Source organism: Canis lupus, chromosome 3, assembly GCF_048164855.1.
Source record: "Canis lupus baileyi chromosome 3, mCanLup2.hap1, whole genome shotgun sequence".
Lineage (NCBI taxonomy): Eukaryota > Metazoa > Chordata > Mammalia > Carnivora > Canidae > Canis > Canis lupus.
The window spans coordinates 38264507-38270506 of NC_132840.1; positions in this window are offsets into that span (position 1 = coordinate 38264507).

Sequence of the window (6000 nt, forward strand, 5' to 3'; positions counted from 1 at the left end):
GTGTAAGGTCTATTTTAATTGAAAAGATGAATATGATGTGCCTTCAAGGAGAGTAGTCTGGCCATGGGTGGCAGATGTACTCACTCCTAGTTATAATACAATGCAGAGGGCTTGGAAGCAGAGTGCACCCAGGACAGTGGAGTCATAGGTAACAGAGTCATTCTTTTTAGTAGCAGTGGATTAGCTGGACTCCCAACCTTTTCCCTAATGTAGTATAATGAATGGCCTTAGATTCCAGAAACCTACATTCAAATCCTGGTTCCACCACATTTTGAACTGTCATCTGGAGCATGTAATTTAACCTCACTGAACCTCAGTTTTCTTATCTATAGAATAGGGATAATTACAGTGTCTATCTCATGGAAGTGTTGGGAGAAATAATGAGATAATCCATGTAAAACAAACAAAAAAAATCCATGTAAAGCGATTAGCATTTTTAATTGCAGAGCTATCACATAGTAAATCATTTTAGCTTCCATTGCTTTAAAAAGGAAGTAACTTTTCTTCTTAAAAACATAGTATTCTTTCTTCTGCTGACATATAATCAAATAATCATCTTACATCCATGTAATGCTTTTAATACTTTTATAATAAGTTGAAACATATAAAAGTGCCAATATTTGGTCATTTTTGACCTATAAAAATGGCAACTCCATAATAACATTCCAAGCACCCTTACTTGCAATGTTTTATTTGATCTCCACAATAGCTCTGTAAGTGTGTTGGCACCTGTGATATTTCCTCCTACAGTCATTTTCAAAAGCTTCTCCTCCCTGAATTCACGTGGATGCTGAGACATCAGCATGCTTAGTGGCTACTCTTATCTGTCAAGGGGTAGGTAAGCATATGGCCTAGTTGGACGAGAATCCCTTCTGTGAGATTTCAGGGGGTGTAGATCCTAGGAAACTTTGCTAACCTTTCAGTAACTGAAATACTTGGGTATTAAACTCTGGAGCAGTTGGTGACTATATTTTCTACCATTCATTTATCCAATTGGTATTTATTGAGCACCTTCTATGCTCCAGGTACTGTGTTGGGGCTTAGGGGTATAGAAATTAACAAATGGACAAGATCCTTTCCCTCAATGAACTTTATTGTACTGGAAAAGACTGGAAACAAGCAGGGAAATAAGTCCATGAGACCAGTGCTATACTGGGACTATAGGAAAGAGCTAGACTGCATTGATAGAAGCAGAGAAAAGGCTGGAGGGAACACTATTGGTATTTGAGCATTTGGTTCCAGCAGCACCTGAAGCCTTGCTGTCTTCTGGTCCTCCCAGAACCTTGCTTATTCAGCTCTCCTTGGATCTCATGAACTGCCAAAACCTGTCTCTCATTTTTATCCTTGAATTGAGATAGGTTTCTGTCATTTGCAATCAAAAGGGTTCATTCTAGTCTAGTAAATTCAGATGAGAGCATTTATCCTTCTCCCTATATAAATAAAGCAAATAAGGACATAGGTGGGAAAGTAGGTCTGAAACCTGAGCCATACAAACACTTTTGGAAAATTTAGCTTAAGCATAAATCATAAATAACTAAGGTGGCCTAGAACATTGCATGAAATTAAAAGAATAATCCATCAACTTTAGTTGGGTCATTGCTATCATCATCAACTTTGACAGCTTTTTGTGATCAACAATATGGAAAGATCCATAGGATCAGGGTATCTGGAAGCTGGAAAGGACTTTATGGATCATGAAATCAGACCTCAGTTAACAGATGTGGATACAGAGGCTGAGAGCTGATACATGACATGTTCAAAGTCACATAGCTTGAGAGCAACCAGGATAGAGATGAACACAGGACTCCTGACTCTCAGCCCATGGTTAGGCTACAATGACTAATTCATTCATTTATTCAGGAAACATTCTGAGTGTCTGTTATGTGTCAGGCCCTATTATAGGTACTGAGGTCACAGTGGTCGCTCCCCTTATAGAGTTTCATTCTAATAGGGGGAAGACAGACAATAAAAAAACAAAATCTGGTGGTGCATGCTTGGAAGAACCTAAAACAACACATGAGAGTATAACTGTGTGTGTGGTGGTGGGGGGTCATGTTATTCTAAATTGAGTGGTCAGGGAAGACTTCTCTGAAGAGTTGTCAGTCAAGTCAGGATCTGAATAGCCAGAGGAATTGGCCATGTAAGGATTTGAGGGAAGAGTATTCCAAGGAGGGGAGATAATTTGTGCAAAAGCCCTGAAGTTGGAATAAACTGACATATTTAAACAACAGAAAGAGGAGTGATGTGGCTAAAGCATACTGAGGAAAGTGTGGAACTGGGGGGTGGTATGAACTGAAGTTTGGAGAGGTCAGCAGGGGGTTGTGATTGTGGTGGTTTTGGAGGACAAGGTAAAGAACTGGGTTTTATGCTAAGTGTAACAGAAAGCCATTTGGGCAGTTTTAAATGAAGAAGCAACATGATCCCTTTTTTTTTTTTTTTTAAAGATTTTATTTATTTGTTAATGAGAGACACACAGAGAGGCAGAGACACAGGCAGAGGGAGAAGTAGGTTCCCTATGTGGGACTCAATCTCAGAACCCTAGGATCATGACCTGAGCAGAAGGCAGACACTCAACCACTGAGCTACCCAGATGCCCCAAGAAGCAACAAGATCTAATTTCTGTTTTAAAACCTGATTCTAGGGGCCCAGGCTGGCTCAGTCAGTTAAACATCCAACTCTTAATTTTGGCTCAGGTCATGATCTCAGGGTTGTAAGATCAAGCCGAACTGGTGTGGAGCCTGCTGTTTAGGTTTCTCTCTCTCTCTCTCCCTCTTTCTCTCTAAACAAACAAAAACCAAACCTGATTCTGATCACTTGTTGGACAATGAGAGTGGAAATAGGAATCCAGCAGTGCAGACAAGAATGCCGGTGTCTGGAATAGGGTGGAGAAATGGAGACGGAAAGTGAAGGATGGATCTCAGATATGTTATGGAGGTAGACGTGATAGAACTTGCCTATGGCTTAGGGATGGTGGATTATAGATCCGGTCTTGATCAATAGCTAAGTCCTGAGTTTTTGCCTTTAGAAACTTAAGAAATAGACGGTGTTGCCATTCCCTGTGGGAAACTGGAGAAGACAAAGGTTTGAGGAGAAAAAAAAGGAAGAGTTCTGTTTTGTGTCTCACTCTACATTCTTGCGCAAGAGGCCCATAATCTAAGGTCAACAAGTGGCAAAGTAGACCTAAAAAGGAATCAATAGAAACCATTAGAGGACAGAGACCATTGACTGTGGCTCATTTGCTACCCAGTTGGTTATTTGGTCCCTTATCCCTCATTGATTAATCAATGTGGAGCAGCCTGACAAGTAATAATCACCATGATGGTAAAACACAGGGAGGTATCCAAAGCTACCAAGAAGTCCATCCTAGCATTAAAAGTTACCAGGTGAAACCCAACCAGGAGATTCAGAGATGGACTGGGAGGGTCATTCCAGGAGGAGGAACGCCATGTGCTCCAACAGTTCAGAGATGATTGAAACATAGTGAGCTGGAAGAGAGACAAAAAGACGTTTGTGATAGTCTAAAAGGATTGGTCAGCATTTTATTTTATAGGTGAGAAGTCAGAATAAGAAAATACCATCAGTTGAACATGTTGGGAGAAAAAACAGACTTTCATTCGTTCATTCATTCATTCATTCATTCAACAAATCTTTATTGAGCCTTGTCTTCATACAAAACTATTCTAGATTCAAAGACCTAACAATAGATGGAACAAAGACCCTACCCTCAAGGAATTTGCATTCTAACAAGAAAAGACTATAAATAAGTAATGTAACTATGTGTCAAGGACAGACAAGTGCTATGGAGGAAAATAAGGCAGTTTGTAGGTTTTGTGCAGTTTGAGCATTTCATTCTCTGCCAATGGGGCCAAGTAATAGAAAAAGTGAGTGGGGAACCCCATCTTTGTTCTGTTCATTGAGCTCTGCCCAGGTGCTGGTTGCTTCTGCAACAAGGAAGTCTTCTTTCTTGACATAAATCACTGGGGCTGAATATACAAAGAAGGAAGGAAAGGATGAGGTCACAGAAGTCACAGGGCTTGGTCTTGTAGAGCCTTGTAAGCCATTGTCAGAACCTTGGGTTTTACTCTGAGTGTGATACATTTGCCAAAACAATAAGAACGGTGAAGCAGGAAAGGTGCCCTGTGTTTGTTCCCAGCCCTATTTCATTCACCTATCCCTGACCCTGCCCTGCATTGGCCAATATGTTGTCTGTTGGGTGAGAAAATTGGAAACTTTCTGTCTCTCTCTGCAAAATGACATCTACCAAATCTCTGATTCTCTATTGGTCCTTTACAGAAATCCTGCCAGAATTTTGGGGTATGCTGGGGAGAAGGATAAACTTACTAAATCTTTCAAACCTAAGAATATTCCATTTAACCCACTCTATCCCCAAGATGGTCTTTTTGATGAGAAAGCTCCAGGGTAAAGGAGAGAGATCCCAAGGAATCTGGTCTTGGGTCTGTCCCTGTCTCCCCATGTCCCCTTGGGAAATTCAACCCCTCTCTGGACTAAGGACTCAGACTTCATTCTCTCTAAACTTCCTACCTGGTGTTCTAATATTTATTGACTCCTCATCAGCTTTTTCCTTCTCAAATTTTCCCTACCTTCAGACTTTGAAATGTGCACGCTGTTGACAAAAAGGACTAGGAGGTTCAGGGTGGAGGGGAGAATCAGGGCTGGGCGAATGGAAGGCGTCTGGGCTGGCGTGGCCCAACACTAAGGAGGCCTGCACACCCAGAGCCTGGGGGTCCGTCCTGGTAACTGCTGGGGAAAGTCCTGGCTCTCTTTGCAGAGGGGGCTCTGACAGGCTAAATCCAAACCAGATGTGCACCAGAGAGAGCAGGGCCTATTACAAAGTGTTGTGAAATGGCCCAGGGGAGGTAAATAAGCAAAAACAGACCAGTTGCCTAGCAGCGTGTACAACAAAACAAGGAGCAGCCCAATTGGCATTGGCCAGGGCAAAACTACTCTCTGCAGTAGGGAAAGAAAGGACAGGGAGGGTTTGAGCCTGATGAAGACCCAGGGGGCCCGCTTCCAGCAGCCCTGCCCTACTCCTGCTCTCCTGGGTGGCAAGGCCTGCCACTGGCCCTGCCCAGCCTGGCTCCACAGCCTCGGGGCCTTTGCGCCCAGCCAGCCCCATGGGGTCCTGGTTGGGGCCTCTTCCCAGTGCTGGGGAATTGGGGTATAGGAGGGACCACACCCCTCCTAAGAACTGCATTCTGGCAGCATCCACCAGGAGGGGAAGAGAGGGGACACAGCTACAGAGATCGATCAAAAGTCTACTACATGTCCAATACCCGGGCTTCACATGCAACTTTCATCATACCTTCATACACCATGGATTTCTTGAGCACCTGTTATGCCCCAGGCACTGTTACTGACCTCAGGGAGAGTCAGAAAGGAGCAAAAGAAGCACACTCTTTGCTCTCCACCTATGGAGGAGAGAGACATTAAATAAGGAATTACACAATCAAGTGTATGATGGTAAATCATGCTAGGAGGTACAAAGGAAGAGAACTAGTGGCATGAAACAATGAAAGTGGGGTTGGATCTAAACAGAGCATGCAGGAAAGGCCTCTCTTGAGAAGGTAAGCTGAGATTTCAAGAGTGAGTAGGCACCTGCCAGGCAAGAAGAGGGGGCAGGGATCCCCCACAGCTGGAAGGGCAGGTGGGAAGGCCTTGGGACAGGAAAGAGCTTCTGCTTAGGAGGAAATGACAGAAAAATGAGTTTGTGAAAGAGGCTGTGAAGGGGTGGAGAGGTGGGCAAGCCAGATCACAGAGGCCCTACCTTGATAGGGATGTGTGGGGTTTTGTCCCAAGTGCAATGAGAAACCCTTGTGGATTGTTTGTTGATGATAATATTGGGGGAGTGGCAGGAACCCCTAGATGATCAGATTCATGTTTTTAAAAGATTACTCCTAGGTATAACTTGGTGATTTTGAAGGGAAACGAGAGAGGATAAGAAGAACAGTCAGGAGGCTCTCAATAATCTCAGCAAAAATG